Source organism: Mytilus edulis, chromosome 1 (assembly GCF_963676685.1).
Source record: "Mytilus edulis chromosome 1, xbMytEdul2.2, whole genome shotgun sequence".
In the NCBI taxonomy this organism is placed as follows: Eukaryota; Metazoa; Mollusca; class Bivalvia; order Mytilida; family Mytilidae; genus Mytilus; species Mytilus edulis.
Window position 1 is genome coordinate 23673958 of NC_092344.1, and position 27214 is coordinate 23701171.

Consider the following 27214-nt stretch of genomic DNA (forward strand, 5'->3'; position numbering starts at 1 on the left):
GATTGTGGCCAAGTTTGGATTAATTTGGCCAAGTAGTTTCAGAGGAGAAGATTTTTGTAAAAGATTACTTTAATTTATGAAAAATGGTTAAAAATTGACTATAAAGGGCAATAACTCCTAAACGGGTCAACTGACCATTTTGGTCATGTTGACTTATTTGTAGATCTTACTTTGCTGAACATTATTGCTGTTTACAGTTTATCTCTATCTATAATAATATTCAAGATAATAACCAAAAACAGCAAAATTTCCTCAAAATTACCAATTCAGGGGCAGCAACCCAACAACCGATTGACCGATTCATCTGAAAATTTTAGGGCAGATAGATCTTGACCTGATAAACATTTTTATCCCATGTCAGATTTCCTCAAAATGCTTTGGTTTTTGAGTTATAAGCCAAAAACTGCATTTTACCCCTTTGTTCTATTTTTAGCCGTGGCGGCCATCTTGGTTGGTTGACCAGGTCACGCCACACATTTTTTAAACTAGATACCCCAAAGATGATTGTGGCCAAGTTTGGATTAATTTGGCCAAGTAGTTTCAGAGGAGAAGATTTTTGTAAAAGATTACTTTAATTAACGAAAAATGGTTAAAAATTGACTATAAAGGGCAATAACTCCTAAACGGGTCAACTGACCATTTTGGTCATGTTGCCTTATTTGTAGATCTTACTTTGCTGAACATTATTGCTGTTTACAGTTTATCTCTAACTATAATAATATTCAAGATAATAACCAAAAACAGCAAAATTTCTTCAAAATTACCAATTCAGGGGCAGCAACCCAACAACCGATTGACCGATTCATCTGAAAATTTCAGGGCAGATAGATCTTGACCAGATAAACATTTTTTCCCATGTCAGATTTGCTCTAAATGTTTTGGTTTTTGAGTTATAAGCCAAAAACTGCATTTTACCCCTATGTTCTATTTTTAGCCGTGGCGGCCATCTTGGTTGGTTGACCGGGTCACGCCACACATTTTTTAAACTAGATACCCCAATGATGATTGTGGCCAAGTTTGGTTTGATTTGGCCCAGTAGTTTCAGAGGAGAAGATTTTTGTAAAAGTTAACGACGACGGACGACGACGGACGACGACGGACGACGACGGACGACGGACGCCAAGTGATGAGAAAAGCTCACTTGGCCCTGCGGGCCAGGTGAGCTAAAAAGTGGCTGCTTACTTGATTGGCTGCTAAAAGAGGCTGCCAGGTTAAGTCCAGTTAAGGAATCTATCATAATGTGTTTTACAACGACATATCGTTATTCTCGTAATATACATGTAAACTCCATTAAACATTACAACTTAGATACGTCCGTTGTTAGTTATGGCTTTATCTTTGTTTATTTTTTATCATTACGTCCTTAGGACTCCAACATTTAAATTAAACGAAAACAATTAATATGTCACGTTGAAAGGACCTGCAGTCTAGCCATCGTTCATTCGAATTAATTAGATAGGAACGTATAACGTCAACAATTTGAAATGTTTACACTTGTTTGAAATCCAATTGAAGTGATGGATGACAAAACTAAATGATATTCGAGTTTCATTTAAATTTTCAATCGTTTAAGTCATGCTTACTTTGATGCAAGATCTTCAATTATGCAATGCAAACAAATCATATCACCTCCAGTTTTATTTCAAAATTGTAACGACGTTTCCGTGATCCAATACCACCCAATTATATGTGTCTAGTAATTATATGGTGTTGAAATACACGTATATATAACATCTCATTCTTTGATTTGTTAAACAGAAAGTGCACTTTTGCACATTACAGACACTAGTTAGCTTGGCCCTCATTTGCTTTTAACATTTATAATTAACAGTGTCATATAACCCATTAAAACGGTAGATGATGTTTTTCTGAACCTGAACAAATAATGAAAGCATGAGGTAAGCAACAGTTAAAATGCTAGAAATAATGCATACAAACTAGTTATCATAACTTTGAATATATATAGAATAAAGGACTTTTTGTTTTTGATACTGACTTTATCACAGTAAAATATCAGGTGAGCCCGAAGTTAGCTTGGCCCTCGTTTGCTTTTAACATTTATAATTAACAATGTCATATAACCCATTAAAACGGTAGATGGTGTTTTTCTGAACCTGAACAAATAATGAAAGCATGAGGTAAGCAACAGTTAAAATGCTAGAAATAATGCATACAAACTAGTTATCATAACTTTAAATATATATAGAATAAAGGACTTTTTGTTTTTGATACTGACTTTATCACAGTAAAATATCAGGTGAGCCCGAAGTGCGAGCCTGATATTTTCTGTGATAAAGTCAGTTTCAAAAAGAAAAAGTCCTTTATTCTGTTCATCGGTAATTTAACAAAAAAAAATCACTACAATAATAGAGAAAATAACAAAGGAACTTCTTTTTCGCGTCGAATCACGGCGAATCACACTTGACGTCACAGGCTGCATTATGTCATTCGAAATTTTGTCACAGTGCAGTAAACATGGCGTTCTCTTGCACAAAGTAGTGAAAAAAGTAATTATTGCATGCGTTTCATTAATATTCTGCTTTGGACATGACACTATATCAATGACAAATATAATGGTAGCATACCAGTAGGTCAAATTTCTTTATTTTTCACAAAATTTTAATAGACGTCACTAAACGTTTAGCTTATAATTCTTGCTTTTTCAAAGACATGTTAACTTATTTTCAACACGGACCAGAAATATGAAACTTGGAGTTTAAAGCCCCTGCGGATACCTTTGATATTTAGAAGCGAATTCAGGGGTAGGCGACCCGGGTCACAGTCACCCCTTATAAAGGCTACAATTCTGGTCAAAGCAAACTTTGATAGTTTGGTGCCACCAGTTATCCCCCTTTTTTAAATTTATCCATAGATGAGGGTCTGGAATGGGGGGTCTGGTATTCTGTAAACAGTTAATTTTCACCCCTTTTTTCTCTAATCTTCCAAAAATTAGACCACGCATTTCTCTAAATTCTTCATTTTTAAGGGCATTATTCTTTAATTATTTAACCCCATCCAAACCCTCATAGATTCGCTTATAATTATCACGGTTCACTTTAATTTGTTGTTCCTTGTTCTATGAATATCAGTCATATTGGCAATGAAACCACATCTTGTAAAAATGTATATGATGGTCCCACAAAAATGTCAAAATTGCGTAAATTTCAAATTTTCTTTCTTTCTAGCTTCTCTCATGTGATAGCGGTACCTTTTTGGTCACTATTTATGTGTTGCGTTTAAATATGAATTGTGACACTTTATAGTGACTGAACAGGTAAAACAAATACTTCTCAAGAAACAGAAAAAGAAAACTACTTGGAACAGCACAAGGCTATGTATTGTTATTGGTATTGTAATAATGAATAAAAACTCAGCATGGACGATATGTTACATGTAGTTGTTCTTCATATAACGCATTTTTCTTTAAAAAATCTATCGGGTTTCATGCATTTTCTGTTCACATTTTCACAACAATCGTTCAAAATAGGCTAAATGGACTTTGTGAAAGTTTCTGGTGTTTTATTCGTCAAAAATCTCGTGCGTTTCTGCGGAAAAAAATCACGTGCAATTTTGTGAATGAAAGGGGAAGTAGATCCTTACGCGTTGCATTCGCGCATGTCATTTGCGTACTAACCCAATAATTTTTATATCACGACCAGTCCACTAATACTGACATTATCAGCGAGAACACATCAAAGGAAAAATGTACAAATTACCGATAAATGGTTTTAAAATCTGCCACATAGCGAATCTTTTTTCGAATTTAAAGTTTTTCCTTGTGGACTCCTTTTAATATTTATTTCGGACCAGGAAATCAAACAGCATGTATATTATGATGCCTTCCGCAATTTTTACTTTACCAATATCTTCCGATTTTTTAGGTTAACTGAACTGCCATTAATGAAACACGAACTTCCGTACGCAATTTTATAGAGCATCTCTGGTCGATGTCTGATATTATTTAGTTACATAGTGTGGTAGTGACCTAATACGATATATATGGAGTCAGTAAATTCCATATGGGGTGAAAACGAAGCTCGGTAAATTGCATATTGGGTGACAGTGAAGCTCGAATCCCTCTTTGGAATTTACTGAACCCATATATATTAGGTCAACAGCACACTCTGTAACGAATTGATCTTACCGACTATCTTAACATGTGATATTAAGACAAGTGGCCTATCAAAGTGATCAAGTCTTCAATACTTTTTGTAATAGGAACATACTTCCAATGGTCTATACAACCACAAATGCAAACAATAACAACTTGCTCGCTTTGAACGTGTTTTATGAATTTACTCCAATCGTTCATCATCAAGATGTAACGGTCATAGAACAACATCGTCCATACTTTGTGTAGACGCGTCGCCAATGTTTTTGTTTCGAAAATAAATTTCCTCTATAAAGTATTTAGATATATGCATGCAGATGGTTGTATTGACTTTTAAATGGTTTATGCTGTATTTACATTGTTTGTCATGTTTTTATGCATTATACACTTGGAATATGCATTATATATATACTTCCGCAAATGTACAGACTTAACATTGTTGGGCTGTTGTTTAGACGAATTATATAATACACATAATGTATTTTCAGCCTTGTATCAACATCACTGCTGGTGATCCGATGGAAAACAAAATTGTTGTCGAGTCGTCACTGGTTCAGACGTACTTATAATATAATTATTTCTGTGACTGCATCTTACATTAATTTGTAGGATCCTTTACAAAAGATAATTCAGCTGATCTGTAACAATTCTATCTTCATGCCTAATACATCATGAACTGTGTTACGACGCTAGATAAAAACTGTCAAGGAAAGGTAACACACGGCCACCGAAAACTTTATAGAGCCTAGGTTGTTGAATGGTCTAGCGCGTCGGGCATAGTGCAAGGCGATTTGGTGCCACGATATCTCAATAGCATGAGTTTGAATCCCGGGCATAGTGCAAGGCTTCCGCAAATTTACAGATCTATATATATAACGTTGTTGGGCTGTTGTTTAGACGAATTCTATAATATATATCATATATAAATGTGCTTTATCTAAATTAAAAAAATATGGATCTTTAATATCTTGCTTAAATGCTTAAAACAAGCTGAAAAAAAAAAAGAATTGAATACCCAAAATTGGAGATTAGAATTTGTCATCGTTAAAACAAAAGATTAGTTGGAAGTATAAAAGAAATTTGTCAGATAATGTATAATCAAAAAAATACAAGAAGATTGTTAATTGCTTATTATTATTTCTTGCTGACTGTTGTGACACGTATATCACTTGGTCCTATGATTTTGCGCCAATTGGCATTTCATTTGCGCCAGAAACACTATATTTCGTTTTCGCCAAAAAAAAAAAACCATTTCATTTGTCCCATACATGCTATAATACAGGTAAATATAGTTTTTGATTAATATATAATAAAACGCATTCCTCCGATATCAGTCATCGTAACAACAATAAAATCACTATGCATTTATATGGTTTTAATAAGAGACTATACATGTATACTAAAAAAAAGCTTCACAAATTTAAAATTGCTGGAAAATATTACATCTTCCTGTAAGGCCCCCCTTCATTGTAAAACCTCAATTTTTAGGCGCAGGCTCATATAAATTTGACTTTTGAATAATTATGCCAAGTCTGATAAATCAAATGAGTACTCTATTGCTTTTAGTACATGATAAGCTATATATTAAGGCATTTAAAAGGTATTTTTTTGCAATATTTTAATTTTTAAAGCCCCAAATGTTGATAGTTGAAATTTTCAATTTTAACGTCAAAATTTTACACGCAAAGATGTGTATAGAACTTACCTTAATGTCTATAATATACATCCTATTGTCATGAAACTTTGTAAGCAGTGTTATAATTCATCAAGCTTCGGTCATACCAAGGTTTTTTTAAAGATTTGTCAACTCTTTCTACCCTATTAGGTCCGAGACCACCATTGTCGTCCCTTGATTTTCGTTGTTCACAAATATAGTCCCTAGTGTTGACAGTGGGTTACTTGGCATTACTTTTTATACCCCTTCCAAATTTATTTCTCCATGTTTTATGCCTCAAATTGCAAGCAGGGGGTGAAATTACACTGTAAAAAAGTTTGGGTCCAGAATTTTAAAGGAAAGTAGTGATTTGGTCCAGGTAAAACAGGTTGAAAAATAGCACTTCGGAAGCTGTCAAAAGATTATGAACTGGTAAATTTGATCTGCGATACCTGAATGCAAATGCACAGTTAATAAAATATTAGGGACACACATACAAAGCCAAAAAGTAAACAAAAAAGTCCAAACAAAGCCATGGCAAAACACCACCGCGAAATATATAACCCTTCGAAAATAATCACTTTTGAAAAAAAAACGGTTTTAATAATATCTACAGGTAAATGAAAAATAACTTTGTCGTTTTAGGTATACAACTCATAGTTTATATTGATATTATTATTTTAAATTCATACATATTGTATATAAGTAGTATTATTTAAATTGATACATATTGTATATAAGTAGTATTATTTAAATTGATACATATTGTATATAAGTAGTATCAATATACATGTATGTATTTGCCACATATCGATGGCAATGTAACCGTGACTGTTATATTTGAAAATATGAGGTTACCGGCATATCTCTGATTATGGCAACCGTACTATCAAATACATATAAATGACTACCACATATTGTGGTAACTGAAGATAACATCAAAACAATTTTGATCTATGTGGGAACACAGGTGAAGTATCAAACCCCTTATAGTGTTAATCTGTAGTGACAGATACCATTTTTAAAACGAAATATGTTTTAATGCAGCGAATTCTGCTACATTGACTGTAAAAGCAGACCGTCGTTATACTGTCAACGACCATAACGTAGGTGTTCGCTGCCGAGCTGTGTGTCAAATACATTACCCAATAATCAAAACATTTCAACATAAATTATAAAGTGAGGTCATTCGTTTACAAAAATTAAAAATAATTGTTTTGCCGCTATTCAAACTAGATAATTAATGATATTTATACATCCAATTTCTGTTTCAGTAGTTGAGAAGTTATACTCACCAATAAACTCATCATAGATACCATGATTGAAGTTTTGTATTTGCGCCAGACGCGCGTTTCGTCTACAAGAGACTGATCAGTGTCGCTCGAATAAAAAAAAAAGACCAAATAAGGTACGAAGTTGAACAGCATTTAGGACCAATAATTCCTAAACGTTTTGCCAAATACAGCTAAGGTAATATATTCCTGAGGTCGTAAAACCTAAGTATTTCAGAAATTCATAGTTTTGTTAACAGTTAATTTATGATTATGACCCTATCAATTATGATGGCTTTAGCATGAGCAACAAAACAACCTTAATGTGTATAACAAAAAAAAATGTTTCTAGTTAATGATTGTTGTACCCCGTCAATTTTAATATATTTTCACTTCTGGAAATGTATCACAATTTTCAACAACCAAATCTTGACGGATTTCGTCTCAAATCTGTGTACAAATCTGTGTATTTTTGTCCATTTCTGAAAAAAATAAAGTTGTTTCAGAACTATAAGGCAATGCCCTTTTTATTGCTAAACTTATCTATTCTGAACATAATGTGTACGTATAATTAATGTCTTTCAGTATACCTTCACTAGTCATAATATGGACAAAACATCTGATGATAACCTCAAACTACCATACACAGGCCCTGTCAAACCACTCTAAACTACTGTGAATGTCATTGTTATCATATAAATAAAGTGCAATGAAGTGCAAATTTTCAAACTTGTCCTTTCACATAACATTAATGTATGTCATTGAAAACCACTTATCAGTGAAAAATGCACATGAGGATTTTAAGGAAACATTGTGACATCACACGTAATACGATGTCATTAAATAACTACCGATCAAAATAATGCTAAGAACAGATGGCAGTGTTGCATGGAGAAACAGTTGCCTCAAGGTTTAACTTGAAATATCGAGCCGAAAAGATCATTAACTAAGCATTTCTTATATAATATCAAGACCATAGCAACAGTTTTTATATCAGCATATTTTCAACATTCTGACTGTTATTTCACTTGCATAAATACCACTAGTAAACAATATAGAGCTTGCTTAATAAACAAAATGCTTACCAGTTATTCAGAACTTTTTATAAACCTCTAATTTGCCGTCTCAGTTTAAATAACAATGATATGTCTGAAACAGAAATAAGAGTTAAAGATTACTGAGGTTTTGTTATCATTTGATTAAAATGTATAATTAGTATCATGATTATTGAGAGAGAAAACAAAATCTTTGAAAGTTTAACACAAAAAAGAGAGATGCTTCTCCCTTGTGGCTTACAAACCTTCATTTAAACCTTTCATACGAGGAGCAATCAGAAGTAGCTTAATAGCTGAATAGGTGTAGCGCTATTTTTTCAAAAGGTTTGACCCTCCGCATTTTCTTTGAGAAAAGACAATATCTTGTGATTTTCTAGTGTGCATTAAAATATAATTATTCATGATTTTCTTAAGACATTTTTGTCTGTTATTTGCATATTCTAATGACCAGCTTAACGGTCAAATTATTGGTGTAAAGCACACGTAATGATGTATCAAATTTTATTTGTATAAAGTGTGTTATTTCCCTTGATTTTCAGTTATTCCTGTAGACTTGAATGATAATTACATAACAATGTATTTAGTGTGTCATGTTTACTTACAATGTAATACTATTAAATGTTTCCATAAAACGTTCGTGCTTTTCAAGTTAATAACAAGTGCCTTTCGGTGTCTCTAGGGAGTTCTGATTGTGCCTTACAAACCTGCTCGTTTATTTTCATTGTTATTCAATGCAAAATAATTATCTAAGAAACCTGGGACGATCTCATATCACAAAGGATTTCTATTGTCTACTTATTGTACCTCGAACTTATATACCCGATGTAGGTCTTTAAGTTGATGTTCAATTTTCTTAAAGTTAATCGGGCATGACTAATTAGATACGCCCTCTTAAAATCAGGGGGTCCGAAATAGGATCGGGAAAAAACACCCAGCAAAATACCTTAATTTACGATTTAAGAATTTGTTTGATTCAAAGTGCTTTTGGTTGCTTTAAATATCTCCGATCAACAATCAGGCGGTATTTTGTGGAAATAATGACCTGTCCCGAACCGGGAGATGTTGGCTGCAAAAGGAATTTATTTATAAAAAAGGTCATATCTCATTTACTTATAGTGGCCGTTATTGAATGTAAATATTCATGCCGTTTTAATTTGTTTATGGCATTCGTCTATCGTGGAGAAAAAGAGGAAAGGAGGGCTAATAGCTTAACTTACGAGTTCGATCATTAGGGTTCAAATCTATACTATTACGGCATTCGTTTAACCTCTAGCGAACGCTCTGCCTTATTGTAAAAAGTGCCACTCTAAATTTGTACGCATTTGCTTCAGATTGATCAACTTTGCATCTTTAGTCGTGAATATGCATGACATATTTGCCACTGGACACAAAGGAACAATAAATTAATCAGCTTCATTTAGTGATGTATAATCATATGTCCTCAGTTGATTATAGTCTCAAAACAGTTTTCCAATTTTTATATATTTTATTATTATTCACATTTGAATAATAATCAAGGATTACATTGTATAATTTCCAACAAAACTAATAGGGGAGGGGACTAGAACAAAAAAACAATCTTCATTGAGTGGCAATAACTCATATATTGAAGCGTACAATGACGGATGTCTCATCTAGGTGACAACATTTGATGTTTCAAGTTGATTTGTATCTCAAGACTGGTATAATAGCTGTCACAAAAGCAAAAAAAAAAAGAATTGATAAAAAGATTCAACTTATTTTGGGCGTTTCATTTTTTTTATATTGTCTTGCTGATCGGTTTTGTTATATATATTTTTCATCTTCTATTGTTCTAGCAAAAGTCACAAAAAAATGTTGTTAAAATCAGGCATGCGACTTATTTGAAAAGATTTAGCTGACCTTTCTTATTGTTTACACATTTCAATCATTCAACTCGTGAGTAGATCGTCTTTCCGTCTAATTTTTTTTCAGGTATAGATAGCGTGAAATTCTCACTGCACCAGGCATCGGATATGCATTCCTATTATATTTTGATCGGACAAAGCTGTGTATTTATATATCCAATAAGCCAAACGAACGCACCCATTTAGCAAGGGTATAGTATGGGACGGGAGAGCTCCAGACATGTCAATATTTCTATACCGAAGCGAATCATTTGGTTTTGAATAAAACGAGATAAAGGTATACATTAATGCGACAGCAACCCATAGACGCAGATAAATAAAAATATTTAGAGTTAACATTCGGTTTTTTTTATAGAAAGATCATGCGTATATAATACAGAATAATAAGCTCAAAACCGACCCATGACTAAATAATAGTTATACGGAGTTAATTCAATAATATTTTCCGTCAAATATTATACATCCGAAAAGGCACATTTGATTTAATGTTATTTACCGTCAAAGATAATCACAAGTGTTTGGTTGAAAAATTTTACCTGCCATATTTTAATTTTGATCTGTGAAAATTTGAGAAGTTGCAATATAAACCAGTAAAAGAAAAACACTTCACCGTATAATATAATGGTAAAATAAATAATGATAATGGATGACGACCAGCGGCAAATAAAATTAATATTCAGGACGATAACATGTAAATATAATAAGAGTATTAATCCCGTTTTTTTACTAGACTGACAAGCTGAGTCGTTTTTTTTATCGTGTTAGTTCACAAGATATTAAGGTGCAATCAACAGTTTTTTTTTATGACGTTATATTTTGAGGGACCATGTATAAGTGACCCTTATTGGTGGACTGATTAATAAAGATACTTGTATAAAACTAGATATCACTGGAATCAGAATGTTCTCTAGTTTATAATGAAATAAAAAAAGTGTACTTTTAATAGTATAAAAAAGTTTTATTCAGAAAAAATTGCCTAATTTAAGTTTAAAAAACCTGAAATCAGGTCATGTGCACACCCTTGAAGACATGATACCTGCACATTTTTCATAATCAAAGTTGTATGAATTTCATAGATTTTTACCTGGTCTTTCAAAAAATGTATGCTTCAGGGTACGTTCGCCTGCTCCGAAAAGAGCTATAGTGGCTGCAAATAAGTTTTCAATTTTCACTGCCAAAAAACAGACTGTTTACAGTGTTGTCTCCCCTCAAAACAGGTATATTTAATCTAATTTTTTAAATTATTTTAATCATTCAACCTGCTTTAATTGAAGTTAATTAACATATCTTTACAACTAAATACAAAAAAACATGATACTTTTTCACAAATTATGTTGATAAAAAGGGACTTCCCTCCATGTCTATTTTTAGTTGGGGAATAACTCCTAGTTTTTTTTATACGAAACTGTTTATAGCACCCTTAGTTCGCAGGAAGAAAAGTCACCCGACACGGACACATTTCCGACTCTGAGCCGGCCAGTCTGTGCTCTTACTCCAAGATGCCACGTGTTTAGCGTTGAAATAGAATACCAATTTAATTAACGTCTTGGTTTGACCCGTTTGGGATTCGAACAAATGACCTCACGCTCTCGAGGCGAACACCCCCACACGAGACCAACCAGGAGACAGTTGTGATCGGTAATACAGAATATCATACCAAAAACTAAAATACAATACACAATACACCTTCACAGAATTCTCACAGTTACAAAAGCGAGCTAAAAGTAATTAACCTAAATTGGATGCGTGAAATTATATTGTTACCTACACGTAACCATGGAGCAAATGTTTGCACCTGTCCTAAGTCAGGAATCTGATGTCCAGTAGTTGTCGTTTGTTTATTTATATTATACTTGTTTCTCGTTTCTCATTTTTTATATAGATTATAACGTTGGTTTTCCCGTTTGAATGTTTTTATACTAGTAATTTTGGGGCCCTTTATTGTAGCTTGGTGTTCGCTGTGAGCCAAGGCTCCGTGTTGAAGGTCATACATTGACCTATAATGGTTTACTTTTATATATTGTTATTTGGATGGAGAGTTGTCTGATTGGCACTCACACCACATCTTCCTATATTTATGACTTCAGGGTAGATTTTATGGATCAACGCTCTCGGCAAATTAAAAACGCTTGCACCTATTATTTGAGTGGTCCGAATATTGCCAGCTGTTTCAAGTCTAAATTATTGCCCCTATTCAATATACCCTCATTTTCCAGGGGTATTTTAAGTTTCACGTTCAACCTCACTGTCGACCTCTTATTGTACGACCTACCTATTGCATTTAAAATTTATGTGTTATAGTCATGAACATGCATGAAATATTTGCTACTGGACGTAAAGCAAACAACAATCAATCAGTGTAATTGATTTCTCTGTACGAATACTTAGCACAAGATCTTGTAAAATGCTATAATTTACAATTTACATTTATATTTTTATGTTGTTGTTTTTTTTTGGGAGGGGTTCTCTTCAGTTTATCACATAACTGACTGCTTATTAAAAAGTTTTAAATATTTTTTCACTATGGTTCTTATCTACTGATTTGATACGATTTAAAACAGATGAATTTTTTTTGTCAGGCAAGGATAACACTAAAAAACATAAAAAGTTTTTTCAGGTGTTTGTGCTTCATTTAGACTTGAAAAAGGAATAACGGACGACTATATTAAAGAGTTCGTTTTCATATAATGCATTGAACTTGCGAATATATCTCACCTCACACGTTTTGATCGGGCCAGTGAAACCTAGTTTAAGACGGTTTTATTCATTGAAGTTTGCATACATAGTTTTTATTTAAAAAAAGAACACAAATAAAGTAAGATCTATTAATTAATTGGACTGAATAGACAAAACTAATTATTTTGCATTTTAACGTAATGTAAAAATTTAGGAAAATTACTAAATTACCAAATCAGAAACAAAAGGAACATTTACCGGATTAATGTTGTGAAGGACCTTATGCATCTAGGTCTGTCCGATTAGAAGTTTTGAAACAAGCTGTTTAAAAAGCTAATTGTTGGAAGAGTTTACTTACTGTTTTATAAGGTCTGATCTTTATGAATCTATTTCATGATTACTGACAGATAAAAAACATCAAGTATATATAGAATGAAGTTGTGGGGCATACTATGATTCATTGGTCAGTTATAAATGAGGTATGTATGGGGTTTTGATTGCGTGATTTATTAAATAAGAAATCGTTATTTTGAAAAGTTGGCAAAAAAAGTATAAATTTACCCCCTAATTTTATAAAACTATCATTTGGTGTTATTTAGAAGCTATTTTTTTTTATCATAAATAAATAATTATGTGATGTTATGCCATTAAATCCGTCCGTTTTCATTTTAATTTTGTTACTGTTAATTGCATATATCCGTCTGAGTACTGTTTAACTATCATTCAAGTTGAACATATATAGACTAGTCCAGTTCAGGGGAATTAGGTTTACGCAAGTGCTTTTTATGTACTTTTCTATATTTTTGCCGGTTTGTAAGTCAGCAAAAGTTCAATGATTAAGTTAATATTGACATTAAAGGACCTCCTCACAAAAAGGGCTGTTCAAATCCCTAAACACCCTTTTTTGTTCGGAGGTATTTTAATATCAATATTAACTTATCATTGAACTTTTACTATTACTAAAAGAAGTGTTCAATTTGATCATACTAGTAAAGATTTACCTAAATTTAAAGATCGCTATGTTGTTTTCTTTCACTACTTATTGCACGTGACCACGATTTAAATGTGTTTGTGTTCACGCTAGATGCAAATGAGAGTGTGAGACAAGCGATCGTTAGCGACAAAAATGTCACTTGTTGTTAGAAATGAAATATCCAAACCACTATTTCCCGATCAATAGAACTTTGCATATGTTATTTCCTTTTTCAAAAGTAATAACAAATCATTACCCTCTTCGTACAGGCTTGATTTAATATATTAACAACTATGTTTTCAAAAGTAAAACACATTTGTGCCTCAGTATTCGGTGTTAGGGCCGTTATGATGTTTAAAATATATTAATGATATGGGTTGATTTGACAATGAGTTAATGGTGACTCTGGAGGCGAAAGGCTTTTTACAGATAATACGCCTATAGATCTTACTGTACCTAATAAATTTAATATTTTGTTATTGTTTAAGGAAGTGGTCAAAAAGAAGGCTGGTAAAGTTTATCCAAATATAACAGAATTATTAATAGTTATGATATTCAATATGAGATACTATACAAAGTAATTTTTCTTTTTAATTTGAGGATGTTACATTAGAAACAGTTCATACGCATAAGTATCTCGGTGTCATATTTAGTAATGATTTTGAATGGGGTAATCATGATGATGAACTGAGGAAAAAACCTTCAAAGTAGCTTAATATCACAAGTTAGGGATAACAACGAGAAAGTAAATTCTGATCGATTGGAGTGTAACCACATCGAGGCTGCTCGAATAGTTACGGGATCAACAAATAATGATAGTGGTAACAGTATCTTTAATGAGGCGTAATTTGAAAAAAATTAACGGAAGATGTGAGGTTAAAACACTAGCTTTTTTTATAAGATTAAACCAAGCTCCAGATTATTTGGTTCCGAATTTTGTATCAGATATTAATTATAATAATTTGAGTAACAATCAGAATACCACAATTCCCGTAAACCATTTATCAACTACTCCAGTCTTTTTCATCATCCATTACATTGTGGAATCCTTTGGACAGAAGTGTTAGACCTATTGCTTAATTGTTTTGTTTAAACGAAAGATGCATAAACTGTATTATAGAAACAAAAAAATCTCCGCGATTTTTTTTTCGAGGAAGACCATTTGCGTTTTTTACAACAGATGAAGCGTTCTGCATTCTGACTTTATCAAATCAAATTTAAAACAAAGTATTAATTGTTCCTGTGGTTTAATCAATGAAAATATCGACCACTATTTAATTTATTGTATTAATTTTTCATCACCTAGAAATCTATTGTCAAATAAAATTACAAGTGTTTTTAATGTCGATATTACAATCGATTTACTATTTTGTCGGGGTGATGCGTTGAGTACTGAAGAAAATTATGTCTGTCTTTTCAAAAGTATATAAAAATATCGAACGTTTTTCTGTGCGTTGATAACGGAAATTCCCTGTAAACAATACATGCGATTAAAATATTTCTATATAACTGCTATAACCGAATGATATTGAAGTATAATTACTATCATATTATGTTACCAATAACAATTCATTGAATGTTAATGGAAGAATACGAATTAATTAATAGTTACTGCTGTTTCGTGTATATCCTTTCCAAAAAAAAAACGTGTATATTACATGAAGAATTATGAGTATGAACAAGCTATATCTCCACAAGTTTAGATTGCGCATCTAAAAATTACACACTGGAAAGTCGGCGGGCTTATTTTTATTTATATTGTCAATAAAATGCACTTGATAAAAATCCATTGATTAGTTTGAACAGTCTCATTTAAGCTTGATGTCGTTATGTTTTGCTATTTTCTTCGTATAGAATATGTAATGCGTTCATTTATAGATCTGTATTTTTCTTATTGCTTCGGAAAAGACGTTACTAAGTTGTAAACGTACGGCTGATCACTTTGTCAATTTTAACCATAACTAAATGAAATATTATTATAGATTCTATTTTAAAGAGAATATGTCCGTTTTGTAATGTTGAATGCTGATTAACAGGATGACAAAGTAGAAAAGTGTTTTCTTTTCTCAACAACGACATCGTGTCATACAGTGCAAAATTAAAAAGTGCAAAGGGGGTTTGTCTTCATACTGTCATTATTTCATTCAAATGTATCATGTTACACAGGTAATACTGGTCGTCATTGAAGTAAAACAAAATCTATTAAATGAAGTCCTAGCATGTTGGATTTAAACCTTTGCAGTAAGTTTATTGATTTGTATTAGGATTTCTTAAATGGTTAATTGTAGAAATTCTTGATTTATTTGTTTAGAAATTTGAAGAACAGTTCTGTCCTTGCAAATGCTTGCCAAAGGTTACATTTGATTAAAATATGAACTGTATTATATTGAACGTTATTTCTCCCTTTTTTAAAAAGTTTTATCACTGATGTTCCAAAATGAACCTGGATTTTTTATCAAGTAGACCTAGGTTATCCGGCTTCCCTTTGCATCTAGTGCAGACAAAAGTATTGCCGTTGAACATTTTTTATCAACTTTTCTGTAAGGGTGGAGTAAGGTGTCCGACCCCAACTTTGAACCTACATTGAATAAAACTAAGCCGAACAAGACCCTGGATTTTTCTCAAGTAGACCTCAGCTATCAAGCTTCCCTTTGCACCTAGTGCGGACAAAAGTATTGCTGTAGAACATTTTTTATTAACTTTTCTGAAAGGGTGGGATAGGGTGTCCGATCCCAACTTTGGACCTACTTTGAATAAAACTAAGCCAAACAACATCCTGGATTTTTTCTCAAGTAGTCTCAGCTATCAAGCTTCCCTTTGTACCTAGTGCGGACAAAATTGTTGCTGTAGAACATTTGTCATTAACTGTTCACTAAGGGTGGGGTAGGATGTCCGACCCCAACTTTGGACCTACTTTAAAAAAAAACTAATCCGAACAACACCCTGGATCTTTTATCAAGTAGACCTCAGCTACCCAGCTTCCCTTTGCACCTAGTGCGGACAAAAGTATTCTGTAGAACATTTTTTATAACCTTTTCGATAAGTGCGCGGTAGGGACCCCAACTGTGAACCTACTTTGAATAAAACTAAGCCGAACAACACCCTGAATTATTTATCATGTAGACCTCAGCTACCCAGCTTTTATTTGCTCCTAGTGCGGACAAAATTATTGCTGTAGAACATTTTTTATTAACTTTTCGGTTAGTCTGCGGTAGGGTTTCCGAACCCAACTGTTGACCTACTTTAAAAGAAAACACCAAGCCGAACAACACCCTAGATTTGTTTCTCATGAAGACCTCAGTTATCCAGCTCCATTTGCACCCAGTGCGGACAAAAATATTGCCGTTGAACATTTTTTATTATCTTTTCTGAAAAGGTGGGGTAGGGTGTCCGATCTGAACTTTGGATATACTTTAAAAAACATAAGACAAACAAAACCCTGGATTTTTTTCTCAAGTAGACTTCAGCTACCCAGCTTCCCTTTGCTCCTAGTGCGGCAAAAGCATTACCGTAAAACATTTTTTATCAACTTTTCTGTAAGAGTGGGGTAGGGTGTCCGACCCCAACTTTTGACCTAAAAAAAGGAGTACCGAAGAACACCATGGATTTATTCTCTAGTAGACCTCATCTACATATCTTCCCTTTGCACCTAGTGCAGACAATAGTTTTGCCGTAGAACACTTTTAAGTATCTTTTCTGTATGGTTGGGGTCAGGTTTCCGACCCCAACTGTGGACCTACTTAGAAACAAAAGTAAGTCGAAATTCACCATGGTTTTTTTCTCATGTAGACTTCAGCTACTCAGATTCCATTTTTCCTAGTGCGGACAACAGTATTGCCGTAGAACATTTTTTATCAATTTTTCTGTAAGGGTGGAATTAGGTGTCCGACTCCAACTTTGAACCTACTTTGAAGAAAACTAAGCCGAACAACACCCTGGATTTTTTATCAAGTAGACCTCAGCTACCAAGTTTCCTTTGCACCTAGTGCGGACACCCTACCCCACCCTTTAAGAAAAGTTAATAAAAATATGTTGTACGGCAAAACTTTTGTCTGCACTAGCTTAAAAAGGGAAGCTGGGTAGCTGAGGTCTACTTGAGAAAAAATCTAGGGTGTTGTTCGGCTTAGTTTTTTTCTTTTAAAGTAGGTCCAAAGTTGGGGTCGGACACCCTACCCTGCCCTTACAGAAAAGTTAATAAAAAATGTTATACGGCAATACTTTTGTCTGCACTAGGTTAAAAAGGGAAGCTGGGTAGCTGAGGTGTACTTGAGAAAAAATCTAGGGTTTTTGATTTAGTTTTTTTTTTTTGATACTAGGTCCAAAGTTGGGGTCGGAAACCCTACCGCAGACTTACAAAAAAAGTTAATAAAAAATGTTCTACGGGAATACTTTTGTCCGCACTAGGTGCAAAGGGAAGCTGGGTAGCTGATGTCTACTTGATAAAAAAAACATGGTGTTGTTCGGCTAAGTTTTATTCAAAGTAGGTCCAAAGTCGGGGTCGGACACCCTACTCCACCCTTACAGAAAAGTTAATAAAAAAATGGTATACGGCAGTACTTTTGTCTGCACTAGGTTAAAAAGGAAAGCTGGATAGCTGAGGTCTACTTGAGAAAAAATCTAGGGTGTTGTTCGGCTTATTTTTTTTTCTTTTAAAGTAGGTCTAAAGTTGGGGTCATACACCTTACCCAACCCTTACAGAATAGTTAATTAAAAAATGTTCTACAGCAATACTTTCGTCCGCACTAGGTGCAGTGGAAAGCTGGGTAGCTGATGTCTACTTGATAAAAAATCCAGGGTTTTGTTCGGATTATTTATTTTTTTAAAAGCAGGTTCAAAGTGGGGGTCGGACACCCTTTTACCACCTTTACAGAAAAAGTTAAGAAAAAAATGTTCTGCAACAATACTTTCGTCCTTACTAGATGCAAATGGAAGCTGGGTAGCTGAGGTCTACTTGAGAATAAATCCAGGGTGTTCCTCGGCTTAGTTTTTTTTAAAGTAGGTCCCAAGTTGGGGTCGGACATCCTACCCCAGCCATAGTGAACAGTTAATAACAAATGTTCTACGGCAATACTTGTGTCCGCACTAGGTGCAAAGGAAACTTGGTAGCTGCGGTCTATTTGATAAAAAATCCAGGGTGTTTTTCGGCTTAGTTTTCTTCAAAGTAGGTTCAAAGTTGGAGTCGGACACCTAATTCCACCCTTACAGAAAAATTGATAAAAAATGTTCTACGGCAATACTGTTGTCCGCACTAGGAAAAATGGAATCTGAGTAGCTGAAGTCTACATGAGAAAAAAACCATGGTGAATTTCGACTTACTTTTGTAGGTCCACAGTTGGGGTCGGAAACCTGACCCCAACCATACAGAAAAGATACTTAAAAATGTTCTACGGCAATACCTTTGTCCGCACTAGATGCAAAGGGAAGCTGAGTAGCTGATGTCTACTTGATAAAAAATCCATGGTGTTGTTCGGCTTAGTTGTATTCAGAGTAGTTCCAATGTCGTGGTCGGACACCCTACCCCACCCTAACAGAAAAGATAATAACTGTGGACCTACAAAAGTAAGTCGAAATTCACCATGGTTTTTTTCTCATGTAGACTTCAGCTACTCAGATTCCATTTTTCCTAGTGCGGACAACAGTATTGCCGTAGAACATTTTTTATCAATTTTTCTGTAAGGGTGGAATTAGGTGTCCGACTCCAACTTTGAACCTACTTTGAAGAAAACTAAGCCGAACAACACCCTGGATTTTTTATCAAGTAGACCTCAGCTACCAAGTTTCCTTTGCACCTAGTGCGGACACAAGTATTGCCGTAGAACATTTGTTATTAACTGTTCACTATGGCTGGGGTAGGATGTCCGACCCCAACTTGGGACCTACTTTAAAAAAAACTAAGCCGAGGAACACCCTGGATTTATTCTCAAGTAGACCTCAGCTACCCAGCTTCCATTTGCATCTAGTAAGGACGAAAGTATTGCTGCAGAACATTTTTTTATTAACTTTTTCTGTAAAGGTGGTAAAAGGGTGTCCGACCCCAACTTTGAACCTACTTATAAAAAAATAAATAATCCGAACAAAACCCTGGATTTTTTATCAAGTAGACATCAGCTACCCAGCTTTCCACTGCACCTAGTGCGGACGAAAGTATTGCTGTAGAACATTTTTTTATTAACTATTCTGTAAGGGTTGGGTAAGGTGTATGACCCCAACTTTAGACCTACTTTAAAAGAAAAAAAAAATAAGCCGAACAACACCCTAGATTTTTTCTCAAGTAGACCTCAGCTATCCAGCTTCCCTTTTTAACCTAGTGCAGACAAAAGTACTGCCGTATACCAATTTTTTATTAACTTTTCTGTAAGGGTGGAGTAGGGTGTCCGACCCCGACTTTGGACCTACTTTGAATAAAACTTAGCCGAACAACACCATGTTTTTTTATCAAGTAGACATCAGCTACCCAGCTTCCCTTTGCACCTAGTGCGGACAAAAGTATTCCCGTAGAACATTTTTTATTAACTTTTTTTGTAAGTCTGCGGTAGGGTTTCCGACCCCAACTTTGGACCTACTATCAAAAAAAACCAAACTAAATCAAAAACCCTAGATTTTTTCTCAAGTACACCTCAGCTACCCAGCTTCCCTTTTTAACCTAGTGCAGACAAAAGTATTGCCGTATAACATTTTTTATTAACTTTTCTGTAAGGGCAGGGTGGGGTGTCCGACCCCAACTTTGGACCTACTTTAAAAGAAAAAAACTAAGCCGAACAACACCCTAGATTTTTTCTCAAGTAGACCTCAGCTACCCAGCTTCCCTTTTTAACCTAGTGCAGACAAAAGTATTGCCGTATAACATTTTTTATTAACTTTTCTGTAAGGGCAGGGTAGGGTGTCCGACCCCAACTTTGGACCTACTTTAAAAGAAAAAAACTAAGCCGAACAACACCCTAGATTTTTTCTCAAGTAGACCTCAGCTACCCAGCTTCCCTTTTTAACCTAGTGCAGACAAAAGTTTTGCCGTACAACATATTTTTATTAACTTTTCTTAAAGGGTGGGGTAGGGTGTCCGACCCCAACTTTGGACCTAATTTAAAAAAAACTAAGCCGATGAAGACCCTGGATTTTTTTTCATGTAGATCTCAGCTACCCAGCTTCCTTTTGCACTTAATGCAGACAACTGTATTGCCGTAGAACATTTTGTTTTATTAACTTTTCTGTAAGGTTGTGGTGGGGTGTCCGTCCGTAACTGTGGACCTACTTAAAAACAAAACTAAGCCGAAAAACATCCTGGAATTTTTATCAAGTAGACCTCAGCTACCCAGCTTCCCCTTGCACCTAGTGCAGACACAAGTTTTTCCGTACACTTTATTAATAAACTTTTTAGTAAGGGGTGGGTAGGGTGTCCGACCCCAACTTTGGATCTAGTTAAAAGAAAAAAAATTAAGCAGAACAACACCCTGGATTTTTTATCAAGTAGACATCAGCAACCCAGCTTTCCTTTGTACCTAGTGCGAACAAAAGTATTGCTGTAGAACAGTTTTTTTATTAACTTTTCTGTAAGGTTGGGGTGGGGTGTCCGACCCAAACTGTGAACCTACTTAAAAACAAAACTTAGCCGAAAAACACCCTGGATTTTTTATCAAGTAGACCTCAGCTACCCAGCTTCCCTTTGCACCTAGAGCAGACACAAGTTTTTCCGTACAACATTATTAATAAACTTTTCAGTATGGGTTGGGTAGAGTGTGTGACCCAAACTTTGGACCTAGTTAAAAATAAAAATAAACCGAACAACACCCTGGATTTTTTCTCAAGGATACATCAGCTACTAAGCTTTCCTTTGCATCTAAAGTATTGCTGTAGAACATTTTTTTATTATCTTTTCTGTTAGGGTGGGGTAGGGTGTCCGACCACGACATTGGACCTACTCTGAATAAAACTAAGCCAAACAACACCATGGATTTTTTATCAAGTAGACATCAGCTACTCAGCTTCCCTTTGCATCTAGTGCGGACAAAGGTATTGCCGTAGAACATTTTTTATTAACTTTTCTGAAAGGGCGGGGTAGGGTGTCCGACCCCAACTTTGGACCTACTTTAAAAGAAAAAAACTAAGCCAAACAACACCCTAGATTTTTTTGACTTCAGCTATCCAGCTGCATTTCCACCTAGTGCGGACAAAAGTTTTGCCGTAGAACATTTTGTTTTATTAACTTTTCTGTAAGAATGGAGGGGGGTGTCCGACCGCAACTGTGGACCTACTTAAAAACAAAACTAAACCGAAAAACACCCGGGATTTTTTATCAAGGAGACCTCAGCTACCTAGCTTCCCTTTGCACGTAGTGCAGACACAAGTTTTTCCGTACAACATTATAAATAATCTTTTTAGTAAGGGTTGGTTAGGGTGTCCGACCCCAACTTTGGATCTAGTTGAAAAGAAAATTAAGCAGAACAACACCTTGGATTTTATATCAAGTAGACATCAGCTACGAAGCTTCCCATTGCATCTAATGCGGGTAAAGGTATTGCCGTAGAACATGTTTTGTTATGTTTTCTGTAAGGGTAGGGTAAGATGTCTGATCCCAAATTTGGACCCACTTAAAAAAAACTAAGCCGAGCAACACCCTGGATTTTTTCTCAAGTAGGCCTCTGTTACCCAGCTTTCATTTGCACCTATTGCGGATAAAAGGATTGCCGTAGATCATTTTGTTTTAAACTTTACTTTAAGCATGGTAAGGGTGGAGTAAAGTGTCCGACCCCAACTTTGGACCTACTTTAAAAAAAAACTAAGCGATGAACTAACTGGATTTTTTCTGATATAGACCTCAGCTACCCAGCTTCCCTTTGCACCTAGTGCAGACACAAGTTTAGCCGCAGAACATTTTTTATTAACTTTTCTGAAAGGGTAAAGGTAGGGTGTCCGACCCAACCTTTGGACCCACTTTGAATAAAACTAAGCCAAATAACACCATGAATTTTTTATGAAGTAGACCTCAGCTATCCAGCTTCCCTTTGGACCTAGTACGGACAAAAGCATTGCCGTAGAACATTTTTTTTTAATTTTTCTGTAAGGGTTGGATAGGATGTCCGACTCGAACTTTGGACCTAGTTAAAAAACAAAATTAAGCCGAACAACATCATGGATTTTTTATCAAGTAGACATCAGCTACCCAACTTCTCTTTGCACCTAGTGCGGACAAAAGAATTTCCGTAGAACATTTTTTATTGACTTTTCTGTAAGGGTAGGATAGGATGTCAGACCAAAACTTCGGACCTATTTTCAAAAAAAAAAATGAAGCCGAACATTACCCTTTACTTTTAATCAAGTAGACATCAGCTACCCAGCTTCCCTTTGCACCTAGTGCGGACAAAATTATTGCAGTAGAACATTTCTAATAAAAAAATTTAGTGATGGTTGAGTAGGTGTGCGACCCCAACTTTGGACCTAGTAAAAAAAAAAAGAATTAAGCCGAACCCTGAATTTTTCATCATGTAGACATCAGCTACTAAGCTTCCATTTGCAACAAGTGCAGACAAAAGTATTGCCGTAGAACATTTTTAATTAACTTTTTCTGTAAGGGTGGGTTTGGGTGTCAGACCCAACTGTGGACCTACTTACAAACAAAACTAAGCCGAACAACACCCTGGATTTTTTTCAAGTAGACCTCAGCTACCCAGCTTCTCCTTGCACCTAGTTGAGCCAAAAGTATTGCCGTAGAACATTTTTAATTAACTTTTCTGTAAGAGTGGGTTAGGGTGTCAGACCCCAACTGTGGACCAACTTAAAAACATAACTAATCCGAACAACACCCTGGATTTTTCTCAAGTAGACCTTAGCTACTTTACTTCCCTTTGCACCTAGTGCAGACAAAAGTATTGTCGTAGAACACGTTTTATTAACTTTTCTGTAAGGATGGGATAGGGTGTCCGACCTCAACTTTGAACCTAGTTAAAAAAAAATTAAGCCGAACAACACCCTGGATTATTTATCAAGTAGACATCAGCTATCCAGCTTCCCTTTGCACCTAGTGCGGACAAAAGTATTGCGTAGAACATTGTTTTTATTAACCTATCTGTAAGGGTGGGATAGGATGTCCGACAACAACTTTGGACTTCTTAAAGAATAAGCTAAGCCGAACAACACTCTGGATTTTTTATCAAGTAGACATCAGCTACCGAGCTTCCTTTAGCACCTAGTGCAGACAAAAGTTTTGCAGTAGAGTATTTTTTATTGACTTTTCTGTAAGGGTAGTGTAGGGTGAAATTCCTCCCTTCAGGGTTCACTCTGGACACATGCCACCTTTAACCTGCAACACCCTTGGAAATTACCTGTTCAATACAAAGCACGAACTATCTTCAATGCAAATTCGAAAATTTCGAAACAATCTTTCACAGAGGTTCGGCATTTTTTCTCTGTAAAATGATGAGGCATTAATCATAAAGAAAGCCGATAAAAGTAACAATGATGTTATTTTAGATAAGGTCAATTCCCATCTTAAAGGCGATCGCCAATTAAGTACACAACATTACACCAAATTGGAAAACTTTGACCTAAAAGCACTTAGATGTATTATCAATACATATGTCAAAGGGATGTACACCAAAGGTGTTATAGATTACGCCACATTTAATTACCTTAATAATGGTAATCAAATTGAGTATGGGCCTGGGTATATGTATATCTTGCCTAAAATACACCGATTAAATGAATCGGGATAAGTAAAAATCAATAAATATGGTTTAACATTGATAACATAATGCCACCATGTCGGGCAATCATATCTCAGATTTGTACTGTCACAGAATCTATTGGATGCGATATCGATTATGTTTTAGTACCTATGGTACAAAAACAACATACGTATATAAAGGATAAGTCTAATGTAATATACAAGTTGGAAAGAGTTAAGCCTAATGCAGATTACTGGCTGTGTAGTTTTGATGTAGTTTCACTGTACACTAATTGCCCGATTGATGAATTATTATCGGCAGTTAGAATTTCGTATGATCAGTTTGATAAATCAGATTACAAAATCAAATGCCCACCTACGAATGATTTAATCTATTTCCTTAGATCAATTTTAGAGAACAACATTATCAATTTTTATGGACGGCTTTATAAGCAAATAATAGGAGCCGTGATAGGAGTAGTGCCAAGCACGGAAATCTGTGATATACTCATGTATAAAATTATGAAAGAAATTCTTTCGTAGTTTGAACATAGAAAAAATAAATTTTTCTATGGAAGGTATCGGCATGGTATTATATTAATATATCATGGCGATTGGAAGGAAATGCAGGATTTGCTAGAGTTAGCAAATAATCATCATCCGTTCCTGAAATTCACACTAGAATTCTCATCTAAAGAAATAATTTTTCTTGATGTTAATATTTTCAAAGGAACAAAATTTTCTAATGAAATTATTTTGGATGTGAAAACACACTTTAAACCGACAAATGCCTTCCTTTGTCTAGATCGTAAACGCTGTCACGGTAGACATGTGTTTGCAGGGTTTATCAATGGCAAAGTTATCAGATACGTTAGAACAACAAATCATGGTGTTGATTTACAATATATTTTGTTACAGTTACGATTGACCTTAATAAAGAGAGGATACAAGGATATTGCAATCGAAAAGTACATAACTGAGGCATTATCATGTAATATATCTGATTTAGTCAGAAAAAAAGGCCAAACAAAACACAATGGAAGTTCCTTTAGTATTGGCAACGAAATTTAATCCATGCATTCATAAATTAAAACAATGCATTAGTAAACATTGAGATCTACTAAAACAGGATGCAGTTTGCAACGAAATATTTTCAAGCAAACCAATAATAGCTTATAAAAAGCATAAAAATATTGCAGACCTATTGACAACGACAATATTAACATAAATTGATATAGGTAAATCCCTGATGATGGCGGGCATAAAATGCTTAAACCCTTTCATAAATGTTATACATTTATCATTAGCATATAATACAAAAACCGCAGAAAAACTAAATTAGTGTCGGATTGATGTACAACAATTGCAAGTCTAGTAATACTAGCATCATGTGATCAATATTTTGTAATATTTACAATGAAGTTCTTATAATATGTCTACGGAGTCTTCCGAATAAGATTGTTTGCTATCGGAATTCGGATTGATGTTGGAATACGTGGATGTTAGGTGTCACTTTTATACAAAATCTGGTAAAAAAAAGCTGTAGTTTTGATAGTATAAAAATAAGCTATAAGTGTGGAATGATCTCCAATGAGACAACTATCTACTATATAAATGTCTTACAAATGTAGATGAGAGCAATACTAGCTATAGGTCACCATACATCCTTTAAATTTAATAACAAGCAAAGCCAATACCTTAAATTTAGCTATAACGCCAACACATTCATTACACATGATGACAATATAAAACACTAGAATACATATGACTTCCTACAGTATTTGCATATACATGATAATACATTGTACTATAAATAAAAGTTTTGTATTAACGCCGGAAAAGCATTACATCTCCTATAATTTAAAAGCAATAAATAGGAATTTATGTGAAATAAGTAGCGGAAAATTCGTAGCCTACTTGGATATCCGATTAACACAACGCCCTTTCCAAGATAGTCGTAGTCATGTCCTTTGGGTTTTCAAAACAAATCTTCAAAGACATATGAGAAGTTAGCATTCTTCAGATGAGCAACTATATCGCCAAGATCTAACCTCGCAGCAGCAGCAGCAGCAACAGCAGCAGCAGCAACAGCAGCTGGGTTAGATCTTGGTGATATAGTTGCTCCAAAGTAAATGTTCATCTTCATAACGTACTATAGAACATAAGTCAATAACATACTTGGCGGAGGCACGAAGTTCCGGAAACTGTTTCGCAATTGTCCATGCTTTATGCGGTTTGATTGCAGAATGAATACGTCTAAACATATAAAAGTCATTATCGCATGAAATTCGGTAAGACCACCATGTTTCTTCACTTGCATTTATATTCTGATTTACAATAACTGACCAAAGTTTTTTTGATGGGAAAGAACCAGTATTTGCAAAATTAACAATATAATCTGTAATGTTATATTTTTCGGCTGCTTTATGTTGTCAGGTATAAAACCAAGTTGTTCTGGAACACATTTATGTTTGAATTCCATAAGTCTGCTTATCATTATTCGTTTCGGTAACGCAGAAGACTTTAACCTACAAAGTCTACCAAAAAATAAAAGTTTACATCTGTTGATAATGCTTTCAACTGAAAACCAACCTAGAAGACTTGTACATTTGTCAGAACGGGTTCGTTTTGGAAGTCCTTTAATAATTTTACACACAAATCTGTGAGATCTTTCTAACATCGTAAGTTCTGTTTGAGTCAAATTGTTCCATAACTCACAACCATATAGAGCTTTGCTGTAACATATTTGAAGTATTATCTTGGAACACGTCAAAGGGTTTAAAATTGATGGATGAATTCCAGAATTTAGAACTGAAAGAGCAGTTGATCGCAACACTCTACAAGCATTCAACGTCTGGTCCATTGATTTAAATTTACAGTTCAAAATAATACCGACATGTTTGGCAGACGTCACGAGTGGTATGATGTCAT

At 34.6% G+C, this 27214-nt stretch overlaps 1 protein-coding gene and 1 long non-coding RNA gene across 2 annotated transcripts in view; one reads left to right on the top strand and one right to left on the bottom strand.

The window, feature by feature from the left end:
- Nucleotides 1-27214, top strand: part of LOC139528498 (uncharacterized) — a 403824-nt gene that overhangs the window by 61058 nt on the left and 315552 nt on the right. The gene's annotated exons all lie outside the window — the stretch shown is intronic.
- Nucleotides 6570-27214, bottom strand: part of LOC139528346 (uncharacterized) — a 41960-nt gene continuing 21315 nt past the window's right edge. The window contains exons 2-3 of the long non-coding RNA XR_011665573.1: nucleotides 8122-8185; nucleotides 6570-7518 (exon numbers count right to left, since the gene is read on the bottom strand). This is a non-coding gene — a long non-coding RNA (uncharacterized lncRNA). The remainder of the gene's footprint in view (nucleotides 7519-8121; nucleotides 8186-27214) is intronic.